The sequence below is a fragment of the Ictidomys tridecemlineatus genome, chromosome 1 (assembly GCF_052094955.1).
Source record: "Ictidomys tridecemlineatus isolate mIctTri1 chromosome 1, mIctTri1.hap1, whole genome shotgun sequence".
Taxonomy (NCBI): Eukaryota; Metazoa; Chordata; class Mammalia; order Rodentia; family Sciuridae; genus Ictidomys; species Ictidomys tridecemlineatus.
In genome coordinates, this window is record NC_135477.1 from 96,059,951 (window position 1) to 96,087,158 (window position 27,208).

The 27,208-nt window shown below is 35.1% G+C and overlaps 1 long non-coding RNA gene across 3 annotated transcripts in view; it reads right to left on the minus strand.

The window, feature by feature from the left end:
- LOC110598429 (uncharacterized) overlaps nucleotides 1-26,235 on the minus strand; it is a 131,226-nt gene extending 104,991 nt beyond the window's left edge. For 2 of the 3 annotated variants that reach the window (XR_013437102.1, XR_002484289.3), the window contains exons 1-5: nucleotides 26,032-26,235; nucleotides 21,245-21,409; nucleotides 20,347-20,434; nucleotides 20,049-20,196; nucleotides 15,089-15,640 (exon numbers count right to left, since the gene is read on the minus strand). This is a non-coding gene — a long non-coding RNA (uncharacterized LOC110598429). The remainder of the gene's footprint in view (nucleotides 1-15,088; nucleotides 15,641-20,048; nucleotides 20,197-20,346; nucleotides 20,435-21,244; nucleotides 21,410-26,031) is intronic. The other variant, XR_013437105.1, reaches the window with a different exon arrangement.
- Nucleotides 26,236-27,208: the final 973 nt, after the last annotated feature.

Below are 27,208 nucleotides of genomic sequence, written 5' to 3' on the forward strand. Positions count from 1 at the left end.
CACATATAAGTTGGCTCCCAGTATGAGATTTTGTTGTAGGGGAGAGATCAGGCTCAGCTCCAAATATTAGGAAAGATGGGAAGCCTCAGAGCCAAGGAATAGGGTGGGGGATCTTGGATAGAAAAATACTATGAAAAAGCATCAGAAATAAGGAGAAGCTTTGGCTAGACTGACCTAATAAAATTTTGCTGAAGGCAGGACAGGGTGATCATACATCAACCAGGGGAAGGTGGAAAATGAGAAATTTGAATTGAGAGTGAAGTGATTAGATATCAGGGGAGGGAAATTAGCACTAAACTGAATTAGTAGGACTAAAGGGGAAGATGCTAAAATTGGACAATGCAGAGATGAATGGGAAATTTCAAAAGTCAAAAGAATCTAGTTGAGAAGAGAGTTTCAGAAGAGCCTGACTTAGAGTTTGTTCATGGAGAGACTTCATCAGCAGTGATGAAAGTAATGATGCTGTCAAATAGCCCATCCTAATAGAGAGAAATGCCTATTTTTATTTAACTCTAGTAAGACTTTTGAAATAGGTTTAGTTGTAAGGTGTGGGCATGTATATGTGTGCTTTTTCTAATAGCCTTCAGATTAAGCACAACATTTGATTTATGCTGTAAAAATGGTCTTTAGTTTCAGAGACTGGGTTTACATAATTTGCTTAAGTAACAGGATCAAAACAGGAAATAACTTGATAAAATATCAGATTTGCTTCCTTTAGCTGATTATATTTGTTATATAAACCAAGCAGTAGACGTATCCTTCGTTTCATGCCACTGAATCATAGTTTCTGGATTACCTGAGTAAAAACTGCAACTAAGAATTCCCTTGTGGTTCTCTTTCTAGGTATGAGAAGTCTCCAGAATTGAGAATTGATTTTCTAATGTGTGGATGCTGGTCCATAATGGGGGAGGGGAGCATGGGAGGAACAGAAGAACTTTGGATAGGGCAAAAGGGAGGGAGAGAGTGGGAGGGGACATGGGATAGGAAAGATGGTGAAATGAGATGGACATCATTGCCCTAGGTACATTAGGAAGACATAAATGGTGTGACTCTACTTTGTGCACAATCAGAGAAATAAAAAAATTGTGCTCCATTTGTGAACTATGAATCAGTATGCATTCTGCTGTCATGTATAACTAATTAGAATAAATAAATAAATAAATTTAAAAAATAAAATAGTATAGATGGGACAAATGAATAAACTCATCACTCAAATCTCCAGATGGGAAGCACAGGTCACAAGGCCAAGGCAAGCAATAGCCTTCTTTGGGAGACACTAGAAGAGGTGAGGAGAGTTTCAACAAGGACATGGAGGATTTTGCAGTTGTTCATTGCTTACTTTTGTCTACAAAGAACCAGCAAGTAGAAAATGAAACGATTGCTAACTGAGATAGTTCTATCTTAAGTGACTGTGGAAAGTTTCTGGTTTCATTTAGAAAGGATTATGAATGATCACCAACCCAGTTCTGAAAAATGCCTCATGGTTCAATTACCCCAAATCATTCACCAAGCCTCCCTCATTTATGGAGCCCACCTTTCAGTTTTCCATATAAGCATTCGGTTTAGCTGCCCAATGGTCTATTTTTCATTAAAGTGTCCCTCTGAAACAAAGATAATCAAGTCAGAAAAAATTCCAACCAAACCATAGAAATGACCTCTTTTACATCAGTGAGCTGATGAAATCTCCCAAAGGACAGTTCACACTGTAAATTATTCTTCAGTTCCATCGTGAGTTGGAAATCAGTTTCTAGTCACTTGAGAAGCCCTGAAGTAGGTCACTGCCATAAGCTTTCTCACCTGTCATATTATAGTAGCCAAGAGCAGATACTCATATTGTTGATGATTTTAGTAAGCAAAAAAAAAAAAAGAAATGGTAGCTCTGATAGTGCCACTAACCCTGCTGATGAGCACGATCATATGCATCATTTAATATCTGCTAAGCATCCAAGGAATACTTTGCTCTAAAATAAGCACTATAGAAATTTATAGAGATTTTAAAGAACAGAAACAGATTATTATTGTCTGGGAATCTGTTACTTTAAAAGACCCAAACTGAGTATATAGTAACCAATAAGATAATTTAGTCAACCCTTGATTCAGCCAGGATAGTAAAGTGGCATAAATAATGGAAAATTACAATTGATATGATCATAAAAATAGTGGGGAAAAACTGATATGGCTTATTTGCCCTTTTTACAGATAAAGAAACTGAGATGACTTGCTTCATAATGGTCTATTGGAGTTTCAGGCTTAATATTCAGGTTTATGTTATCAAATGAGGTCTGGGTACAAATGAAGTTCTTCGGGTCAGCATCCTTGTATATGTTTCTTCTAAATCCTTGCTAATGGTAGTCCTGTGAATTTGCTCCTACACACACATATACCATAAAATGCAGAAATAGATATAGAATAACCACAATAGACAATCTCATATAAAAAGAGGGCGGATGGGAGGCAGAGAGCAAGCAGTCCCTGGTTCATTGTGATTCTGAACTCCAACCATACAGTGTTATCAGTGACATGACTGCACAACCTCAAAACTTTTTTTCCTCCCTTTTGACTCTTTGTTCCCCCTCAGAGTCTTCCTTCCTTTTCCATAAGAAGTAATTTTGTTTGTAGCTAGGTAGTGATGACACTGAACTACTAAAGAAAACAATCTGTCATGAAATGGAAATGTGCCAGACAGGGCATTTAGTGAATATAAAGAAGAGTTCAATTTAACCATTGTCATTTTAAAAAGGAATATAAATGTAAACAATGGTATGAAGACCATGGCCATAGCTTTTTATTGAAATGTCATCACGAAAATGAATTAACTTGAAAAACAAAAATAATACTTTTTCCAAATCTCTTTTCTCAGGCAAATTAAAAATGTTTATTATTATAAAATATGCTTTACTTTTTTCTTTTGAATGATGAAAATACATGATTAATAAAGATAAACCTTTAAATTATGATGATATTCGCTCTTTATTACAAAATGCAACAGATTTTCTTTCTATCTTCATAATAGTCAATATAGAACTTAAAGAAGAGAGCTAAAGCAATTCATTGGTAAAGAGTCTATTTTGGAGCATGAAATTGCTATCTAACTTGAAGGGTAAAGCTCTTTAAAAGACAACTTGGCAGGTTCTAGTAGATGAAACACTGAAGTAGCTAACACTAATAAATACCCTCTTTCCTGAAGTCTTGTGACCTTTTCATTTGCTCCAGACACCAGGGACACAAAAAGAATTAAAATGTCTTTGACAAGATATATGAGTTTTTTATTTTTCTTTCCTTTTATATCCATAACCTCACAACTTTTGTAATTAGTCTGTGAATGCCTCACTCACTAATAAATTTTAACTCCTGTGAAAGGATTCATTTGGGTGGTATATAATCTTTATTTTTAAGATGCAATTTATCAAATAAAGCTAATTAAACTCACAGTTGTCATGCTTCCTATGCTTCTTGAAATTCAAATTAGTAATTTGATACCACATCTTTAATAGGTAATGAACATTTTGTGACATTTGTTTCTTCTAATTAGCCTATTAAAAATTGTATAAGAATTGCCTATTGATTGAAGAATTCTCTTTGCTGTAACAGAATTAATTAACTTTGACCGTTATTTCAGCTAGCCAATGACTTTTTTTTTTAATTTCAAAGTCACATCAAAAATCATCTATGTCAACTATTCTATTCTCTTCCTACTTTTAATTTTTCATTGATATAGTCAAACCTTGGTGTAATATCTAAAAGCCTACATAAATGCTCAACAAACTCAGACATACATGCTTTAGTATTTTATTTACACACACACACACACACATATTATATATACTTACATCTACTATATTTATACACTACACATAGAAAAATAATTTTGGAGGTTTCAAATATATTTGATAAAACATATCTCGGGTTAGGGCTGTATCTCAGTGGTAGAGCACTTGCCTAGCATGTGTGAGGCACTGGGTTCCATCCTCAGCACCACATAAAAATAAATAAATAAAGTGTCTGTCTACAACTAAAAGTATTTTTTAAAAACATTATATATATATATATATACATATATATGTATATATATATATCAACTGTGCTCTCAACACAAAATATTTTAAACACATGTAATTAACAAAGATCTCCCAATTTTTCTATTTTTTTTTATTTTTTCACTTTTTAACTGATACATTAAAAACACAAAACATTAATGTATAAGTATTGTGGTATTCTCATGTTTTGCTGTACATATACATTTGATAATAATGTTAATCTATCTCCTCTTCACAAAAGTTCTTTATTCTAGCTTTTTGAGATATACAGTTAGTACAAAATAACTGCTGTGCACACTAAAACTTCTTACTCCTATCTAAATGCAAATTAGTACCCATTGATTAAACTTTCCCCATTCCTTACTCCTCCTTTTACTGACTTTTACTTTCAAGGAGTTCAAGATGAACTACTTTCATGAGAAAGGACCTTTAAGGAATGGGAAGAAAATAGATCAATGGAAAGGAGGATGGAGGACATTGATAAAGTCACGTGTGCAAAATTAGAAGGAAAAAATCTCTACCCTATAAACAGTTTATGTCTTCATGCCAGTGAAGTAAAAGGAAAGAAAGTAGACAACATAAGGAAATCCTATTTTCAGGCTTCTCATTTCTAACATTATCATTATGATGACTCTGTTGATCATAAACACATTGATTTAAAAGTTATCCTGGGGCCTAGGGCTATGGCTCAGCAATAGCACACTTGCCTGGCATGTGTGAGACACTAAGTTAATTCTCAGCAATACATATAAATAAATAAATAAATAAATAAATAATATCTATCAACAACATATATGTGTGTGTGTATATATGTATGTGTGTGTGTGTATCCCCCCCCCCAAATGGATTCTGTTATTATAGTATCCTGGTTTGTTTGGTCCTTTTTTTCATGTTGTCTATGTGTTTTCCTTTCTTGAAGTGTGGATCTGAGGTATTAGAGTCTCTACCCTACAATCTTGTAGTATCTGAGCAGATTATCTCTACCTCACCTTGACGTTGGGCTTCCAGACCCTGCCTGTGTCCCTTGATGGATGCTACTACAACTAAAAGTGCTGGTGGCAACAGTGGAAGTAACTTGAGAGAGCAGTGGGGATGTCCCAAGATGGATGCAATCTCTTTCAGAGATGGGGCTGAAAGGGAGGGCATTCCACTGGCTTTGGGATGCCTGTTCAGAGACGCAGGTGCTTCTAGGCTGTCTGTTGTTGTAAGGTTGAGGCTACTGCATGAGGAGGGCTATGGTGATGGCCTGGGCTCTAGAGTGGGTCTGCCGGTTGGTAGGGGCATTCCTGGGCCTGGGCCTGAAGTCTCCTGTGGGTCTGCTGGTGGTGGGGCGGACCTGGGTCCCAGTCTGGGCCTAGGATCCAGAGTGAGCAAATTACTCATTATCTACATCAAGTTTTACAGATTATGGCTTCTATCATCTTGGGTTTTAGTCATAGAGTGGCTATGTTCTGAACATGTCCCTCCAAACTTCATGATGAAAACTAATGACTTTTGTGGTAGAATTAAGAGGTGGAGTCTCTGGGGAAGTATCTTATTTCACTGGATAGTATATAAAGAACAAAAGTTCATTTCTTACAGTTTTGGAGACTGGAAGACCAAGATGAAGGAGTTGGTGGGTCCATGCTTGTCCACACCTGTTGCACTCTTAAAGGGGAGGAACATGTTTCTTCAGGTGGTGAAGGCAGGGGGCCAAAAAATCACATGCCTTGTGATGCCTATTTGATAAAGTCCTTAGTTTTATTCATGAAGGAGGAGCTTCAATGGCCAAATCAAGCTTCATCTCTTAATACAATCATATAGACTCAACACATTGGAGAGGACATATTCAAACCATGACAGGAAATGACTAAGTCATCAAACCGAATCACTCATGAATGAGATTAGTAACCTTATGCTTGAGCATAAGCCCCTTTGTCCCCTTACAAATAGAAAAATCTATCTGTATGAGAAGCCAAATCTGTTGGCATTTTGATCTTCAACATCCCAGTCTCTAGAAATGGAAGCAGTAAATTTCTGTTACTTTTGAATTACCCAGCCTAAGATATCTTGTTATAACAGAATAACCCAAGCAGATTGAGACAATGGTTAAGTGACAAAAAAAAATGACCAGTTTTGTAAGATAATTGGAGAAAAAGAAAGCAAAGGGACAAAGGATAGAAAAGAGAAAAGAGAGTGGGAAAAGACAGGAAGACTGAGACCTAGAAAGAGAAACAAGAAGAGAAATAAGAAATGGATTTAGAGAGGTTACAGAAATTTTGTAATATGGCCTTTAAGCCCAGAAAATGGAAGGCAGACTAAAACTATGATTGAAGTAGTAGTGTGGTCAAAGTAGTAGTGTTAAAATATCCTTTTATAAAGCTAAATAGGAAATTCAGGTATAGTATATAAGTCTGAGTGTACAAATTGTGAAAGACATAAATATACCAGGTGACAGATTTTACTTTATATTGTTGGCTAGTATTATGCTAAAGCAGACTGCACAAAGACTTAATTGTCCACGGGGAAAGGGTTTATTTAAATAAATTTGAGAAATATCACATATCTCCCCCTGAAAGTGCTATGATACGTATCAGCATATTAACCTCTCTAAGAAATCCTGGGAAATAAATTGAGTGAGAATTACTTAAATCGGTGTTTATCAGTCTTATTTAAAGACAGGATAGGTTTTTTTTCACATATAAATCCCAATTTGTGTCCTGTAAAATACTGAATGTTTAGGCTGTAAAAGATAAGAAAAGCATACAGTTTAGGAAGATAACATCTCATGATAATGGGATAAAAACAGAGAGGCTATGGAAATAATCAAGAGGAGAGATTGGGTCTTAGATTGGTCTGGGGATAGAATAAAAAGATATGGGTCAATGTGAGAGATGTACCAGAGACATTGACTATTGCCAGGCCCACAGCCTCCCCTGGGATTTCCCTTTATAATTTGTCACTTCACAACTTGAATCAGAGGGGCAGCCTGATCCAAGCTGGTTAGCAAAGAGACTTTGGCAGTCTAGCTTAAAAACAGAGGTTAGGATTTCCATTTCAAGAGTTTGAAAGTAGGAAATGGAGACTGAGATTTAGCAGATAGATAGAGACACATGTAGATATGTAATAATATACATGGAGAGAAAGAGTCTATACACAATGCTCATTTTCCATGTTCAAATTATATGCAGACTTTATATGCAGACTTTAGAGCTAAAATCCAGAGGAGTGCTTATCTGTGTATGAAAAATCAATTGCATTGATGTTGCCATTTGCAGGTTATCTTAAATTATTAATATTTATATCTGGTTTCCCCTAGTCCTTGTGTAATCTTTCCAACATGAGTTAAAGGTGTCCGTATTGCTTCCAAGAAAAACAGAATTATTTTAGAGTATGCATGAAAATACATAGAAATAGTTAATGCACAGGAGAAACCTGAGGGAAGCAGGGCACAGAATTTATGTTACCACAATTAAACACAATAAAGAATGCATAGAAACAGACTACTTCACGTGTATACATACATAAGGAGAATGAAGGTTTATCTAGGCTAGGGAAAGAGGAGCCAATGAGCCCAACCCTCACAGCAAGTCAGGGAGTGGAGATGAGAGAGACAGATGCAGGTGATGAATAATCATGTGGTGTTCTTGCAGAAAAACTGTCATCACCCTTAGAAGCCCCCAGAAGGAAGTCCTGTGGATATCCAATAAACAGGTAGAGATTACTCATTACCTGGGCCAGGCACCATGATGTACTCCTGTGACCCCAGAGGCTGAGGTGGAAGTATAGAAGTTTGAGGCCAGCCTTAGCAGCTTAGCAAGACCTTGCTTTAAAATAAAAGAAAAATGGCTGGGGACATAACTCAGTGCTATGGTGCGCCTGAGTCCATAGCCCAGTACTGGGGTTGGGGGACCAGTACTCATTACGTGGACCTAGAAGAGTGCCTTTGATCATGAATTATGACTTCCATCTACAGATAGAAATTCTGAATTAAATACTCCTCTCAATGACCCAAGAATTTGCTGTGATGTATTTGATCAGATTGCATAAGAAAATATCAGTCTGAGAGACTTAAACAATGAGAATTTATATATCACAATTCTGGAGGCTAGAAATTCAAGATCAAGGAGGTGGCTGACTCAGTTGCTGTTAAGGGCTCTCTTCCTGGGTTACAGACAACCAATTTCTTGTTGTATACTTACACAGTATAGAGTCCAAGCTCTCTGACATCTCTTCTTATCAGAACACTAATCCCACCATGAGGGCCCTACCCTCCTGACTTCACCTAAACTTAATTACCTTCCAAAGGCCTCCTTCTCCAAATACCATCACATTTTTTGGGTTAGGGTTTCAACATATGAATTAGGGTAGGGTTGGGAACACAATTAAGTTCATATCATTTTGCCCTAGCCTCCCCAAATTCATGTCCTTCTTACAAGCAAATATGTTATAGTTCAACAACCTCAGAATTCATAACTAATTTTAGCACTAACTCAAAAAAGTCTGAAGTCCAAAGTCTTTCTGAAATTTTATCTAGGTAAGATGCAATTAAGACTTGAGAAAGGATTCATCCTAAGGCAAATTCTTCCCTGGTTGTAAACCTGTAAAACCAAACATTATATGCTTCCAAAAATACAATGATGGGACCGGTATAGAACAGATATTTCCATATTCCTATCCCAAAAGGGGAAATAGAAAAGAAAGAATAATAGGCCCCAAGCAAGTCCCAAATCTAACAAGATTAATTTCAATTCCACCAAATAGTAAATCTTGAATGTAATTCTCATTGGATTAATCCTCTGCCTTCTAGACCCACTGAGATGGTGGTAACTCCTTGGGATCCTGAAGCTCCCACATTCAGAAAGAAGTCATCCGGTCTGATGAAATCCAGGTAATGGCCCTGATCTTATCTGAAACACCTTTGGTGTTATTTTTCCCTTTTCTTAAAGAATAGCACATGTTTGCAGCCAAATATCTTCATTGCCCTGTTTTGTCAAATCCAAAGAATCCCACAGCCTTTCCTCATTTCCGCTTATGTCTTCTGCCCTCTTTAGTTCAAGTTGGCAGTGCTTTTGCTGATACAATACTATATCTATTTTGACTATATCTATTCTTAAAATCCTTGGTGTTTTCTTCAGAATGATCTTTCTTATCTTTTGCAATATTCAAATCTCCAATTTCAGATTCCTTCTTGCTTAACAATTCCTTCTTCAAATCATCTTTCTCCTTTTGCATTTTACTATAATCATTCAGGAGAAAACTTTATGAAACACATAACCAGTTTCATCACTCATAATTTCTATTTCCACAAAATCCTATAACACAGATCAGCCAAGTTTCCTATCAATATATAACAAGGATTGCCTTTCCTTTGGTTTCAAATAATTTTCTCATTTCCATATTACTTTTAATTCCCACATTTCTAATATGTATCTCAAACTCTTTCAGCTTCTGTTCATTATCCACTTCCAAAGCTGCTTCCACATGTTTATATTTGTTACAGCAGCATCTCAATTCTTGGTTCCAAAATCTGTATTAGTCTGAGCTATCCACAGAAATAGAACTGATAGCATTATACAGATAGAGCAAGAGTTATTATAAGAAATTGGCTCATATAGTTATGGAGGCTAACAAGTCCCAAGATCTGAAGATAACAAGCTAAAGATCCTGAAGAGCAGATAGAGTTAAGTACCAGTCCAAGTCCAAAGACTGGGGAACCATGAAACCCCATAGTATAAATTCTGATCTAACACCAAGTCCAAAGGCAGGAGAAGACAGACATCTTGGCTCAATGACAGGGGTACAAAGAAGAATCTCTCTTTTTTTCAGCCTTTTTGTTCTATTCAGACCCTCAATAGATTTAATGAAGGCCAGCCACATTAGGGAAGGTAATCTGTTTCACTCATTCTACTGATTCAAATGTAAATCTCATCTAAAAAAAAAAATACCCTCATAGACACATTCAGAATATGGTTTAAGCAAATATCTGAGTACACTGTCAAAATCTAGTCAAATTGACACATAAAATTAACCATCACATAGGCCCTATCTAGAATAACATTCATAGAGCCTCAGCTGGCAGATGAGCCCTTTGACACACAGAGAAGTGGTAATTTTGAGGAAAGAGAGCCTCAGCATTGATAATTGGGTGGAATTGGAGAGGGGTATGTTCTGTCCCCGTTAAATGGTAAACATAACAGATTTTCTATAAAATTTTACTTTGAAATTTTATTACTTTTATGAACGTAACTATAAAAGGTCAAATTGAACATTGCTTTGTTGTCTCTGCATGCTTAAGCAAGTCAGATGGAAATAAAACTGCATGGAAATAACAACCTCTCTAACTTTAATAACAACTCATAGCTTTGTTTATCCCAGAACCCTCTGGATCTGAGGACCACCTATGTAGGAGGAATTAAAAACTAAATGAAAGTGCTCCACATTCCATGCCTAGCAGTTTAATTTTTAAGCCTTTATAACCATAAAAGCACTCAACTATTGTTTTATATTTTGTCTTAGAATGAGTTTCCTAACAAAGATTTCAGTAAAAGTAAATCTGATATTTACAGTCTCAATTTGTTTTTTGGTTTCTATGAGCTCTTATTAACATTTCCTTCATCTGAGTTCCCTCTGTTCTTCTTGGTACTGATGTTTGCTGGGGGATATAATTCTAAACTCCAGAGCATAAATCTACTTTTCTAAATGTAATTTTCACTCTCCCCACTCAGACATAATACTTTGGTTTTGTTTATTTTTTTTACATGTTTTCAATTTTCGGTTGCTTCAAAAAAATTTTATAGATTGAACATGACACCTTTCCAATCTCATCATCAAGGGGTTTTCACTTTCTGCATTAGCCAGGTATTCAGTCACCTTTAGAAACTTGGTTCTATGGATGAGATAAGAATTGGGAGGCACAATTCAACAAATACAGTGATATGATAGTGGCACAATGAGGAAATTCTAATGCAATTGAAGCTTCAAATGCAATTGAAGCATTTTTTTATAAGCCAGAAATAGGATGTCTTTTTTATTGTTGTTTTTTATGATTGTGTTTTGCTTCTATTCGTTGTTTTACAATTGGGTTTTTCTTGGTATAATCTCTTAGTCTGTTCTAAGCCTCAATAATGTCTAAAATGAATCCAGATTTCTTTATCACATATTTAATAAGCAATAAAAGTGTAATGAGGGGCTGGGGATGTGGCTCAAGCTGTAGCGCGCTCGCCCGGCATGCATGCGGCCCAAGTTCGATCCTCAGCACCACATACAAACAAAGATGTTGTGTCCGCCGAAAACTAAAAAATAAATATTAAAATTCTCTCTCTCTCTAAAAAAAGTGTAATAAGTATTGGGCTTCATTCAGTTAGAAGCTGAAGATAAAATGGTGAACAAAAAATACTGAAGTCTATTGTCTTCTACAAGGGAGGCAAACTTTAATCAAATAATCATAAATACTTCTTTTTAAAACCCTTTCCCACCTCCCCTATCTCTTTTCTTGGTTTCCTGACTTTTGTTCACTGCTACCACCAAAATACCTTTACAGGATATTTATTTTTTCCACCTACATCCCAGGATTTTGTTAACTTTTATATCCTTTCCAATCCACATGTCTCCCTCAGGGATTTAAAAGACTTCGTGGCTCCAACTTTTACCTATATGCTGAGTATTAAAACAGTTCTCTTCTTCACAGATATCTCTATTTTCCCTGCCTAGCCCCTTAGAAGACTTTCAGAAAATCTTGGAATCTCTCATCTTTAGTTCCACTTTCATTAAATGAACACTCCAATAATATCCTTATTGTTGGCCTTTTTATTTTACTCCTCTCATCACCTATTCTAGAATATTTCTAGTGTACAAAAATAATCATGTCATCCCAAGTCTAAAAGTCCCTAATGGTGTTCCAGAGAGCAATCCAAGAACTTCAGCAAGACATAGAATGTCCTCAGAGGTCTAATCACGGCTGAGTTAGCCTTCTCCACTCCTCCACATGCTGCACTTCTTCACCTTACAAAATACGCCCTCAGCTTTCATCATGCTTTTCCTCCATCTGGAGGTATATTCTTCTCAAAATAGTCTGCTTTTCTACTCAAGGTTTATGACTCAATTCAACTAGTGTCTCTTCCTTGAAACCCTTGATGCTCTTCTCTAACACCATTAGGGAGATTTAGTCAGTGCTCTGTTAAACCATTGTTCCAAAGACAGACTTCTATTAAAGCTTCCATTAAAATGCACTATGAGTTCATATTAATGATGGTCAAAAAAGCTGGGGAAACTGCAGATGAAGAATAGGTATTGAATAGTGATGAGTAAGAGTGCATGTGTGTGTGTGTGTGTGTGTGTGTGTGTGTGTGTGTGTTGAGTAAAGGCTACTTTGGAAGTATGGAACTATGCTTTCTTATTCTTTGGATAGACAGTGAGGAACAGAGGACATAGGAAGCAACATAGAATCTGGCATTTACTGATGATGTGTCAAATAGAAAAGGAGGTTATTAATCATAAATTTTGAATTGGTCCCTATGTATTGTGATGTGAGTTAGGATTAATTTGTTTATGAGTAACAGAAAAATCTCATAAATGTTGGGTTATAAACAGTTTTTATGTCATCCTTTTCTATTGTTAATGTCTGACATGATAACCTTGGGTTGAACAGCACCTCAAAGGAACGGAGAACATATATCCTCTGTGACTTTGCTCTGTCACCTGTAACTTCAAATGCATGGTCCAAAATGGCAATGGACATTCAAAGAAGCATAAGGAAAGGGGTAGGGAAGCACATCATGAAGATTTCATGAGTGCTATCTCATAAGGAAACTTCCAGAAGCTGAGTAACCCTACCACTTGCCACCCATATCCTACTTCATAGTGAAAGAGAGGCTAGGAAAGGCAATCCTTTTGCTGGTATGGCATTGTCCAGCTTAAAATTATCTGACTATAGAACTAGGATGAGCTTAATGGTGGAGTACTTGCCTAGTATGTGCAAGGCCCTGAAAAAACATTACTACTCTGGAAAGAGAGAAGGATAAGGCAATAAACACTTATTTTTGCCTCTTTATATTTCCGGCTTCAAGGTGTACATGTACTCATAATCACTGAATAAATATTTTACAATAAAAATATTGTTACAACTATTCACTCACATCATTTTCCAATTCTTCCACATCCAGGAAAATTGAATCTTTTTATTCAAATGACCCCTATCTATTGCTAAAATAGTGGATATTATGGCCTCTATCAGTCCCTGAAAACTGCCTGAACTATGTCCAGAAGCTGACATAATAACAGTGACTAAATTACTAAGGGCCCACAGATAATCTTAGAGTTGTCTAATACCATCAGAGAGTTACTAAGGTAGATTAATTAAATGTTATTTGCATTTGAACTCAATCATAACCTCTCAAGCCTCAAAGATGAACTTTACTCCCAAAATTATTGACCAAACCACCCTACATTACTGCACTAAGACCAACAAGACCAAGTCTCTGTTTTTCTAATGGGGTTTAAAAGATGACTGTACTTTACTGATTTGATAATATATGTTTTCCCTTTCTAAGGGACTAAAATATGTGGCTCTTGGCTGGTGGGTCATTCGAGAATGCTATAGGATATTTCACCAATAAGACAGGACCAATGGCTACTAACAGATGGGATAACCTTCCTGGGTACTTGTTTACCAGATATCATTACACACAGATTCCTGCTTGGATTACTGATGGCAGGTTATAAAAGTCCTAAGGAAAGGTTTTTTTTGTTCTCAGTAACCTTAACTGGAGTGATCACAGTGTTGAATGTTACAAAGTATCCTGGAGTTTATTAATGAACCCATCAGCTAAATTATAGTGATCATTAAAACTGCCAGTTAGTGTCAAAATGTTTTGACTATCAAATTCAGAGAGATTAATCATTCTTTTAAATATGCTCTGCTGGCAACCTAATTCTTTTTTCTGGTCCAAGATGTCATTTAGTATGGTATCTGTTTCTTCCCTTTTTTGCAGGTTGATAATTAGGTGAAGGACAAGTGGGTAGAACCAACCTTTTTGGAAAATTTTTAAAATGAGTTAATGATCCATTCCTTCAGCACTAGAAACTGAAGGTGAATCACTGAAGCTAATGACATTTGTAATCAGTGTTTGCAAAGAGCATTGGGTAATCGGAAGAATAGAGGTAAAGGCATTTCAGACCAGAACACACATTCTAGAGGGCCAGAACTGCCAACAAATCATCAATGACATCTTGTTCAAAAGCAAAGAGAATTTTCAAAATGTTATAAATTGACAAAAGTCATAAGATGTGTGATAAGTTGAAGAAGTAAGAAAATATTGACTGAAAGAGCAGGTTTTGTTATAAAAATTGACAAAAACTTCAAGAGATGTTTGACAATGATTGAATTGGGTTACACGAAGTGGCACATCTTGCTGCCTTGCTCCTTTTCCTTATCAAAATTGAGACTTAGTAAATGGCATCATTTTGTTTGCTTCTGTTCTCTTTCTCACTATTGCCATAAAAATCTATGATGCTTGCTCCAATTTTTCAAAGCATTGCCAGAATTTATTTTTAAATTTTAAAATACTATATAAAGTAGCTGCCAAAGCACTTAGTAGAGTCACAAAAAAAATACTATTTCTTTAAAGGAAAAAAATACCTTTGGTTTTTCAGCAGCAAAATCTTCCCCCAATTAAGCGAACTGATTTCTATAAAGCTAGGACAGTGGTGTGTCGCCGTTTTGCCCTTTCTGATGTCAAAAATTCAGATCCTAATTGTGAAAAGTGTTCCCCAATTGCTTCCTTCTCTCACCTCCAATGAGAGAAAAGATATATTTTAATAGTGTGGTTTTTTGTAGCCATGTATGTTTACAATTTTGAAATTTTAATGAAGGAAATGAACTTGTGCAAAAATAGACTTAAATTAAAAAATCTGAATTCATGATTGTGATTCAGTTTTAAAAATCAGAAAGTTGAAAACATAAATGGATGAAAGCCTTAGTGCTATTCACATTGAAGAGTGTTTCAATGAATCTTTTGCTACAATGACCAAAAGACCAATTTTAGAGAAGTAAAAGTTTATTTGGAACTCACAGTTTCAGAGATCTCATTCCACAGATGGCCAACTCCATTGCTCTGGGCCCAAGGTGAGGCAAAACATCATGGTAGAAGGGCATGGGTGTGGATAGCAACTCAGTACAGGGCACCAGGAGAGAGAGAGAGATTTAGTTCCACTCACCAAGAACAAAATATGTACCCCAAGTGCATACCCCCTAGGAATCTACTTCCTCCAGTCACACCCTACGTGCCTGCAGTTTCTGCCCAATTAATCCATTGGAGGACTAATGCACTGACTGAACCAAGACTCTTATGAGTCAATCATGTCACCTCTAAATCTTCTTGCATCTTCTCAAACATGAGCTTTTGGGGGACACCTAATATTTACAACATAAGAGAGAGAAAGGAAAGAGTCATGATTCAGTACCAATTAGGGTCTCTTATAGATGATGCCAACTCTGACATGTCCAAGTGTTCCCCAGAGAACCTTAAGCACTGTCTTTCATATCAGTGGTTGCACTGTGGTTGATGCATTTCCCACACACCAGTCCTGTGCTTTTCTCATCCTTTGAGGGCCTTGGGCCATCTCTGTGTAGAACAGACAGGAGACGTTGGAGGTACTAAAGCAGCAATCACATAGCATCTATTTACTTTTCCTTCCTTCTTTCATCTCCCAAGTTTGAACTGAATGCCTGCTGTAAATTGCTACTTAGCTCCACATTTTACACACATTATTTCAATACATTTTTCACAGCAGTGTTATTATAATTTTACAAATGAGGAAATCCAGATTGATAGGGGTTACAAACCTTTTTCAAGGTCACAGAATAAGGAAATGGAGAAGCTGGGCTGCCCAACTCTTTCTACTCAAGGCTCCATACCCATCTCACCTGGACCTAAAAGTTATTTTCAGTTCGGATTGATGAAATGAAGATTAACTTTGGTGCTGAAATGTATGAGTCATTACTACTTATCAATTTGTCAATAATTTGATAGACAAGCAGAACAAACTCTCTTTAATGGAAAGTTAAGTCTAACATTTATTGTAAGAAGTCATATTTATATTTATCATGAAGACATATATGGGGAGTAATTTTACTATAGCATGCACCTGATACACACATTTTAAATCACTTAAAATTTTTGTATATCAATTATAAATTTTATATCCTATTTTCAATATATTTAGTGTATATTTTAAAAGTTATTTGCTGTTTTTTTAATAATATGTGGTCATCATTCAAGCTAATTTTATAATCTCCATACAAGCCTTTCACATAAGTTCTCATCTTGCTGAGTACTTCATTGGCATTCTGACTTAAGCATTTCTGTGATGGCAATCTGTTGAATACTACAGTTAATAAAGCATAGTGATACCTAAAGATATTATTTTACATAATATCTCAGTACTTTGAATGTACAACTATGCTGACTTAATTGTACTAGTTTTTCACTGCAATAGAAACACAGTAACTATGGTACAACCTAAAGTATGTTTGTAATCATTCATTCACAAAATTCATCTTCTCAAGAGATATATATCAGTAATTTTTCATTCAGTCATTTTGACCTTACTAAACACCTATTCTACGTAAATATACCCATCTTGCAATATAATATTTGTCTGTTACTCATAATTATTTGCTTTTTATTTCTAATAATTTCTTGCTTTATTTTTTATTTCATTATTTTTTGCTGTTAACTTGGACCAAAGGTAAAAACAAGTACCTTTTACTCTTCTTTAAATTCCATTTGGATGGAGAAAGGAGTTTGGAGAAAGACTATATAAAACAAGTTTTAATAATGAGTAGAAATTTATTAATAAAAAGTCGGTGGGGACATATTAAAAATCCAGATGATTGAATAGAATCACTAACATGAGAGGCCAGTGATATATAGGAAATATTCAGCCATTTTATTTTCTGCATGTTGGTAGGGTGAGTGAAGGCAAGGTCAGAGCCTATGGTGCTTCAGTATTTCCCAACTGGCTGGTATATTTAGAGACCACAAGACACACCTAGAGCTAGCATACAAGCTCCATGAGAGTGACTGGAACAATTCCTAATGTAGAGCAGTCTATAAAAATGATGCACAAATACCTTGATGGTTTGGTATAAAAATTTTAAAGAGCACAGAAGCCCTTCCATTTTGTTGTATGGACACATAGAAATTGTTTCCTCTTAGTTTACATCCAGAAAGGAAGGGGACTGAAATTGATGAATAGGGCTTAGGAATGCTTATTAAGTCAATAAGCTAGAGCTGTTCCCATAAGCCTTCATGAAAACTCTTTGGCTCCTCTTTGCTTGAGGATGCCTAGAATTCTTTCAACTTTCATGAAGATAAAACATTCAAAATTTAACTTTGGGGGAATGGCTTATTTCACTTAGCATGATAGTCTCCAATTCTATCCATTTACTGGCAAATTCTAAAACTTCATTCTTCTTTACGGCTGAGTAATACTCTATTGTGTGTATGTACCACATTTTCTTTATACATTCATCTGTTTAAGATTACCTAGATTGGTTTATAGCTTGGCTATTGTGAGTTATGAAGCTGTAAATACTGATATGGCTGCATTACTGTATGCTGAGTTTAAGTCATTTGGATGCATACCAAGAAGTGGGATAGCTGTGTCACCTGGTGGTTCAAATCCTAGTTTCTGAGGAATCTCCATACTGCTTTCCAGAGTGGTTGCACTAATTTGCAGGGCCACCAGCAATGTATTACTGTACCTTTTTCCTCACACCCTCACCAACATTTATTGTTACTTGTATTCTTGATAATTGTCATTCTGACTGGAGTGAGATGAAATCTCAATATAGTTTTGATTTGCAATTCCCTAATTACTAGAGATGTTGAACATTTTTCATCTATTTTTAACCATTTATATTTCTTCTTTTGAGAAGTTTTTGTTTAGATTTTTTGCCCATTTTTTCATTGGGTTATTTGTATTTTTTAGTACTAAGTTTTGATCTTAGAAAGGAAGGGAAATTTCTTGAATTTTAGGAGTCTTGTTAAGGGAGTTGGTTCCTGTGCCAACATGCTGGCATGTTGAGCCTACATTTTCTTCTAGCAGGTGCAGGGTCTTGGGTCTAATTCCTAGGTCTTTAATCCACTTGGAGATGACTTTTATGCAGGGTCACAGATATGGATTAAATTTCATTCTTCTACATATGGATTTCCAGTTTTCCCACCAACATTTGTTTAAAACGCTACATTTATGTTAGTTTGCCTCTGGTGTTTTTTATTCTGGTCCATTAGTCTTCATTCCTGTTTTGGTACCAGTACCAAATTTTCAACTGTGTCCTATGTACACCCTTTCTGTTTCAACTTGCCGTTTTATCCTGAATTCTCATATTATTGTTCATTTTGCTGCTATTCCCCAGACTAATCATTAACCTGGGGGCAAAAATATATTTAACAAATATAACTTCCACTTAACTATCAAAATAACTCATGGCAATATCAAATGACCTCTTATATGATCAGATTGTGCAGATCTATTTTCAACATATTCTGCTCATGTTCTAACTGAGGTCTAGCTTCTAATAATAAACATATTATTCCTAACCAAACCTCATTATAATGAACTTAAAGAGTTGTTCACACTTTCTCATTGTACTTGGATTTTATTGCACTGATTTGAATGTTGCTCATGTGAAGAGATCAAAAATTCAATTTTCCCATTTAAATCAGTAAGACACCATAGTGTCTATCAAACAGGACAGAATCTGCTGAACCATAATTAATCTCTTTTCTAAAGTTTAAGGACTCAGTTAAAGGTTGATTTGAATTTTGTCTGACAGATTTAGCAAATAAAAACACAAAATACCCAGTTAAATTTGAAATTCAGGTAAACAAATTTTAATATAAACATAATGAGGTATTTAGGATATACATAAAGTAAAATAGTTATTTTTTAATATGAAATTTAATAAGTATTTTTATTATAGGTATGTGCTAAATACTTAACATGTATACAAATATAAAATATTACTTGTTGTTTATCTGAAATCCAAATTTAACTGAATCACAAAGGGACCTCTGGGAAACAAACGAAACCCTGATAGCTATTCAGTCATTTGAGATATTAGATACAATTTTGCTTCAAGAAAAGTAGAAGGGCTGAGGTTGTAGCTCAGTGGTAGAGTGCTTGCCTTGCACACATGAGGCCCTGGGTTTGATCGTAAGCACCATATAAAAAATAAATAAATAAAAATAAAAGATATTTTTTAAAAAAAGAAAAGTAGAAGACTGTAGAATTTTCAAAACTTGTTTCATTTGGCCTGCTTGTAATTAAGTATGTTTGCATTTGTGCGTATGCACAAACTCCTTCTTTAAATCATTGTTTAGTTCTCCAATTTGTTATAGATCAGTTTTAGTTGGTATATACTAAATATATTCAATTATATTTTTATTTTTCTATGAAGGTAATATTCTAGGTTGTACACACAGGTTCTAAAGACAAGAGATTGTGTGTACTATCTTTACAGAGTCAAGCTGTTTGGTGTTACATGACATACTGTGACATTTTGGGATTAGGCAGAAAAATCTGTATTTGCTCCTTGACATGTTTTACTACATTCATTATTCCAGGAGAAACCCATCATTTAGAATTTCAAGTCAGCTTCCAAAAAAGTAAGGGAAGGGAGACAAAAAGAAATGTAATTGAGTCGGAAACTAGGAGGATGGGAGCACTTCTACATCTTCAAACTCTTCTGCTATTCTGGAATCAACTTTCTACACTGATTTGCACCAGAAATTTAAGAATCTGAATTACCAATTATTGGTCACAGTATCTGCTCTCTGATTAGATTCAAAAAACGTATTCTAAAATATGCTTATTATAGAAAAGCCAATACAGTTAGGTGAGATATGTACACACATATCTCACTTGGAGTCACTTAAATTATTTTAAGGAAACTGAACGGGAGGATAAAAGGACAGGGAAATCCACATTTTCAAATTAATGCAGATATACTCTTGACCTGCTTACCAGAACTGACTCTGTGTGAGAGATGTCACAAATCCCACTATGTAGCAGGTACTGTCTTGAATTTTATCAGCCCAATCTTGAGCTCAAGAGGCAAATGCATCCACTTTACTGGGGAGTCTCTTCTGAGAAGTTGAGCTTAGTTCAGATACTTGTAGAAGTACAGAGTTAATAGGAGGCAGATTATTAGACAGTCCATAGGAAACTATATCTACAAAACTCCAAATCTCATGTCTTAAAGAAAATACTCTCCTCACAGGAAAAAACCCACTTTAAGTATAATGGAATGGTATTTATTTACCTAAGAATTCTATGCTCTCAAGATGGGTGAAGCTCAATGACAGAACATTTGCCTAGCATGCATGAGCTCCTGAATTCAGTCCTTAGCACTGCAAAACAAACAAACAAAACAAGAATTCTGAGCTCTCAAAATAAATGATTACCTTGAAAACATTAAAGGTGACAATATTCCCAATTGTGACACTTTCATCCCAGACAAATGCTAAACCAGAGACTACTCCTAGATGACAGGCATAAATCAGCAAGTCCATAAACAAACCTCAGGTGTACACACTAAGATCTGTGTATATAATAAAAATAAATCAATACAAAAGATGATTTCGAATCCATATAAAGGAAAATCCACAAAGTAATCTGAACAATCATGACCAACATTAATTTAGTATTTACATATCCCAAATACTCATTTAATCCTGGCATCAATCTTATAAATTTACCAGTTTATAAAATGGAATATTCCTATTCCATTTTATAAACTGGTAAATTACAACCTAAGAGGGGTCATAATTCCACAAAGCCAAGTAGTAGAGAATGAGGATTCAAAGTCATGTATTCTAGATACAGAGCTCATATTCTAAATGACAATTTAGGCTATGCTTAAATTAAATAACTGAATATTAAGTATATAAGAATATATTCAATGACATAATATTTGAAATTTTGATATGAACACCCTTTTAAAAGCCAATTGCTATATTATAGTCACCTTACAAATGTAATCTGATAATGAGAACAGGATAATCAGACTATAATACACCCACCCACACCAGGGTACTTTTTAAAATTCAGATTCTTGTTGTTGTTGTTGTTGCTCCAGTACTGGGGATAGAACCCAGGATCTCAGGTACTGAGCTATATCCCTAGCCATTTTTATTTTTTATTTTGAAACAAGTTCTTACCATGTTGCTGAGATAGGCCTGGAATTTGCAATCCACTTGCCTCAGCTTCCTCAGATTACAAGCATGTACCACCAGGCACAGCAAAATTCAGATCCCTGAGCCCATCCTGGACTGAACTAAGGATTCTACTTGATGGGACAAATTTTAGTGTTGACTCTATGTTTCCTAAAAGATAGAAAGCAAGAGTAAATTGGTGACATTAGGTTTATGTTATCGTTTTGCTTCATTTTGCCTTTGTTTCCGTAATTTGTTAACATAGTACTTATATCTGAAAGTAAGCATTGACTAAAATGATTATCTGTAAGTATTAAAAACAATTAATGCTAGTTTACATAGTCTTAACTATTTATCTATACGCATTGTTTTAAAAATTAATATGAACAATATGTAATTTGATATAGCAATTAGATACACAAATAAATTATAGTTATAAAACATCATTAAAAATGTAGAAGAAATTATTATTTTATATTATCTGCATTTAAAAGAGCTAAAGTTGTCTGGGCATATGGCACAAATTTATAATTCCTGCAGCTAGGGAAGGTGAGGCAGGAGGATTGCAACTGCAAAGCCTGCCTCAGCAACTAAACAAGGACTTAAGCAATTTAGTGAGACCCTGTCTCAAAAACAAACAAAAAAATTTTTTTTTAAAGTTCTGGGATGTGGCTGAGGTGTTAAGCATCTTGGGCTCAATCCCTGGTGATAAATAAATAAATAAATAAAGCTAAAGTTATAGATAATGATTTTCTTTAACTGCATCTAGAAAAGCTAAAAAATATCTGAGTTCTATTAACTCAGTAGTATTATAGAATTTTTATTTAAAAGTATTTATAAATTCATTATTCCTTTCATGTGAAGTTATCACAACTAAGTATACTAAAATATAACCCTTTATTCTTTCATTTGGTAGGAATTTAAAATAGTGCAGCTGCTATAGAAAACAGTATAGTGGTTCATCAAAAAGCTAAAAATAGATCCAGCAATCCCACTGGTGGGTAGATATCAAGATCTCAAAGGGACATCTGAATCCCTGTGTTCATTCCAATACTATTCATTGTAGCCAAGATATGGTTACAAATGTCTATCAACAGAACAATGGATAAACAAATTGCAAAATATTCATCCAGAGAATATAATTCAGCCTAAAAAAAAAAAAAAAAAGGAAAGAAACCCTGCCCACCATTGCATCATTGTGAACAAACTCGTAGAGCATTGCCAGGGGCTGGGGAGAAAGGAAAAGGATGAATGGTTCAAGGGATGTAGAGTTTCAATTATGAAAAATGTCTATGCTCAAGAGATATGCTGCTCAGCATAGAACCTATGGTAAACAATACTGTACTGTGCACTTAAAATTTTGAGATTAGATCTCATCTTAAATTTTGCAACAAAAAAGAGGCATAAGAAAACTCCTAGAGATGATGGATATATCTATTACCTTGATTGTGGGGATTGTTACCTGGGTACATGCTTATGTCCAAGCTCATCAAATTCTGTACATTAAATATGTGTAGTCTTTTGGTCTATTGCTTATACCTCAATATAGCAGAAGAAAGAAAGAAAGTGGGAGGGAGGAAAAGATTGCTATCAATTTCCAGAGAAGTTCAAAACCAAGTTTTATGTAGGAAAAGTATAAACTGAACAAGAGTATAATGTGTTTCTATAAAGTAGAGACCAAAGTTGAACCTTCCTTGTGAGGCAGCAGTCAGGTGGACTTTGAGGTCCTTGTGTCTAAAGATCTACAGAGATGTGAATGAATCACCTCCTTAATTTGAAGGGTACCTAAATTGATGATGGCTATTTTCTATTATTATGCTATTTTGGTAAGCAATCCCTTAAGCAGAAATTAGAAAGATGAGGGGGTGGGCAGTAAGTTTATTTTTTAGAATAAAGGAACAAAGAAAAACTATATATCCAATTACTTTGATATGAATGTGATAGAACACATTAATTTTAGAAGATCCTCCTAAACTTGGTAGTTTCTGAGCATCATTTATGTTCTTCACTCTGTTTCCCAGTTGATATCATATAATAGTACAACCCATCTAATGAAATTATTTACTTGCCTGTGTTTACAGTAAACAAAAAATCCCAAGAATATCAAATGGTGATAGGACAATTTTAAAGAAGCAAAGAAAACAAATTTCACCCTGCAAGCCCAAGTTATATTGTGAAAAATAATAGAAAGCACTAAGGCATAGGCTGATTCTGAGAAAGGTCCTTAAGGCCTAACAGAGGAGATATCCATTTGGTGTATACCTGACATTGTACCTGACATTGAACAGGAAATAATATTTCAGCCATTTGTGAAGGCAAAATGGTAGACAAAATTGTATTAGGGGTTGTCAAGTGCATTATAAAAGTGTACTTGACAGAATACAGACATTGTTTACCTAAAATATACTGCAATTATTTTGAGATCAGGGATTCAGTTTTGTTCCTTTTGTTTCTTCTTATCGCCCAGAATGATGACTGACACAAATTATTTGTATAAGTTTATTCAAAGTAAATGTACTAAACTTCACAACTAACCTAAACAGCTTTCATTTTCCTTGTTTTGACTTAATAGAAAAATAACAAAACAGTTATAAAATCCATATTATGTATTAGGTCCTAAACATAAATCATTGTCATATAGGAGTTAATATTTGAACTGAGTCTTAATCATTATAATGTAGAAAATGGGGAATATTTCCTTGTAGGCCAGTAGAGATATTGGAGTTTTCAAAAGGGTCTTGGTGATAAGGAGTCTAGGAGTGGCTTAGATGTATGGAGGAGTGACATGAGAACCAAATCATGAACAAACTTAAATGCCATGTGAAGACCTTTGGATTTTAATCTATGGATCATGAGAATACATGAAAGTTGGAAGGACTGTAAGTGTGAAGTTGAAGTAGGATCTGATTTGTCTTTTGGAAAGTTAAGTCTGGTGCTAGTTTGAATGAAGGACCAAATGGGAACTAGAACAGAACCAGGTCATAAAGCTATGGCAATGGTTCTGGAAAACAATAAGATGAACCCTGAAAAAAAGGATAGATGGGACATGCTGTATAATGAGAATATACATAATTCCAAAGACTTACTGATAAATCAGGGTGGAGATTATGAGAGGACTCAGGATGAGCCTAGATTTTCTGCCTGGGATATGGTGGTGTTCTCTGTATGGAGAAAAACAGGAGAGCTGAGGACTCAGCAAGAAAGACCAGATATCCACGTGGGACCCATTTAGGTGTGAATTGCCAGTAGGCAATTTCATGGAGGTGTTTCATAGACAGTTAGATATCAAAATCTTCAGCTCTGGGAGTGGCTGGTGCTAAATATGAATTTGAAATTTATCAGCAAAGAATTAGAAGATTGTCAACAACCAAGGAGCAAGAGTTGAAGAGGAGTTAGAGAATATTAATTCAGGAAGTCAGGAGGAGAGATGGAGGAAACCTACAAAAGCCAAAAAGAAGCCATATTTCAAAGAGGGATTGAGTTAGATATCAAAATAAGATGCCCAGGAAAAACAACTACCATTTGACTGAATAATTTGAGGTATCTGATCAGTGGATTATAGTATTTTGAGTCAGGAAACCAGATTACACAAGATAGACAAAACTCAATGGTGAATGAAAATTGGCACATTTCTTGCAGCTGCAATGAAAAGAAAGCAGAAAATAGGGTTCACTGCTTGAGAAGGTCCCAGAATCAAGAAAATTCAATCTCCCTGGGCAAGTTCTACTTTCTGTGTCCCAGTCGGGGACCAGGGAGAGTCAAAATTATTCTTCAGTAATAATTCCCTTTTCATTTTTCCTCTTTCTTGATTCCCTTGCATGTTTTTCAATCCTGCATCATTTTGTAAATGATCCTTATCTTACATTCCTTTATCTTCCCTTCTGAGTTCTAGGTAAGAAAGACTGCACTCTACCCACACTGGACACACCCAGCAGGCAGGACAGGTCTGAGGGTTGGGGAATAAGCAGACACAGATGTGCCAGAGGCAGAGAAGAAGTGGTATTTTCCCATTGTACTCAAATAGCAGCATCTGGATTAAATTTATAAGAGTCACCAAGCTTCACACAGTTCTTCACCCAAACATGTAGCAAATCTAAACAGATTTCATTCTCCTTGTTTTGACTTATTTTTGCCTGTAAATATCTTTCTTTATTTATAACTTGTCTCCTTGGCCATCTTCTTTCCATTAGTTATTTCCTAAATGTTTTGAAAATCCTAGTTGAAATTATAAAGTTTTATTGAGATGAGAACATTTTTTGTGAGACCTTCCCTCTGTAGCCTCTATTTCCAGATGTAATTTCCTTTTAAAGAACTATAGAGGTCTTGAAGAAACCATAAGAATTATCCAAGAGGGAAAGGATGGAGCTTGAATACTAGGGTAACCCACATTGTCTTATAATCCTTGTGAAAGATCCTATTAATGGCATTTAAAAACTACAGTTTATTTTTAAATTAAATATCTACATTTTGACACATAGCACATGTGATATTTATTTTCAAATGGCTCAAAATAACTGAAAGTATTACGAATTACTAAAGTAGAACTACTCTTTCTTTTCCAGCGTTAGTGCCCCATTTAATATTTTTTTAAACACTTGCTTTTACATTTATATAAATTAGTCGATGCCTGCTTTGGAAAAGATTCAGTATTGCTCATGCCCAACCCATTCTTTGCCAACCATATGGAGGGAACTTGCCCACTGGAGAAACTGACAAATGTAAACTCCAGAAAATAGAAGAGCCTCTGTTCTCTGCTGCTTAGCCACCCAGAGGGCCTCACAGCAGACACTCACCCAAGGCAGGAAGCTTTCTGTCTGAGCATCTTCAAATCTTGCCATTGTTCCAAATCCAGAAAAACCACAAATTCATTTAATTGCAATATGTTTCAAAAATTCAAGTGGTCTAAGGAAATGAGGTAGATGGAGCAGTTAGTAATTTGTCCCTCTAAATTCCCAGTGTTTGTTTCCTTATGATTTAACGGTTTCAATGTGCTTTTCCAAGAGAATTAGCAGGCCAAAAGGAACAAGAAAGTTTGCCTTCCTGTTTTCTAATTTCTTGTTGAATATCGCCACCATGTGGTCATTCTGTTTCTTTAATTATCATAAGAAATGACTGAAAAAATTGGGTTTCTATTCTCGTGTTTTCCTTTACAGCCTTTACTATGACTGAAGTATATCAGTATAGTTTATTCATTTTTTGGATAAAGATTTGTATCTATGTATTTCATCATTTGCCCTAAAGTCTCATTTTTATACTGGCTTGAACACCTATCACGTGACTTTCTATGCATGATAGGTGCTATATCAATGTGGGTTAAAGGAATCTTTTTTTGTCTCACTATTTTAATAGCCACCTATATAATGATGGTTTTAACTTAATTTTCTTCTTAACCCTTCCTAGAATTCAGTATCACTTATAGAAATATGTGTAACCAAATGTCTAATCATTTCTTAAAGCTTAATATGATAAAAATACAGTTTATCAACTTTTCTTATCATAAAATCAGTAGCATTATTTATTCTGAAATTCTGATTTAGAATCTTAAATAAATATTGATCCTACTTCTTAGTCCTTTCCCTCTTTAAGATAATAATACTCTTTTTCCTATGCCATATTCTTCCTTTCTCTTTCCTTCTCTACTAAATCTCTATTCCCACCATTCTTAGTTATGCTGAGGCTATCGCTGTATTTCTAGCCTTTTCTTCTTAAGAATATCCTTTTCTCTTTTATTTTGAAATTCGTATTTTTTCCTTGAATTCCACAATTAAAATTACACAATAAAAATTACCACTGAAGCCATTGGCACCTTAATTCTTTCCTCAAAGCTCCCTGCCACCTGAACATAAACACTTAGGTATAAGGATGTTCAAAATCACTTTATTTATCATAGTTATTATAAGACCGGAAACTAAATGTTCAACCTACAAGGAAATTAATGCCTCCACTTGCATAATAGATAAATTAGTGTAC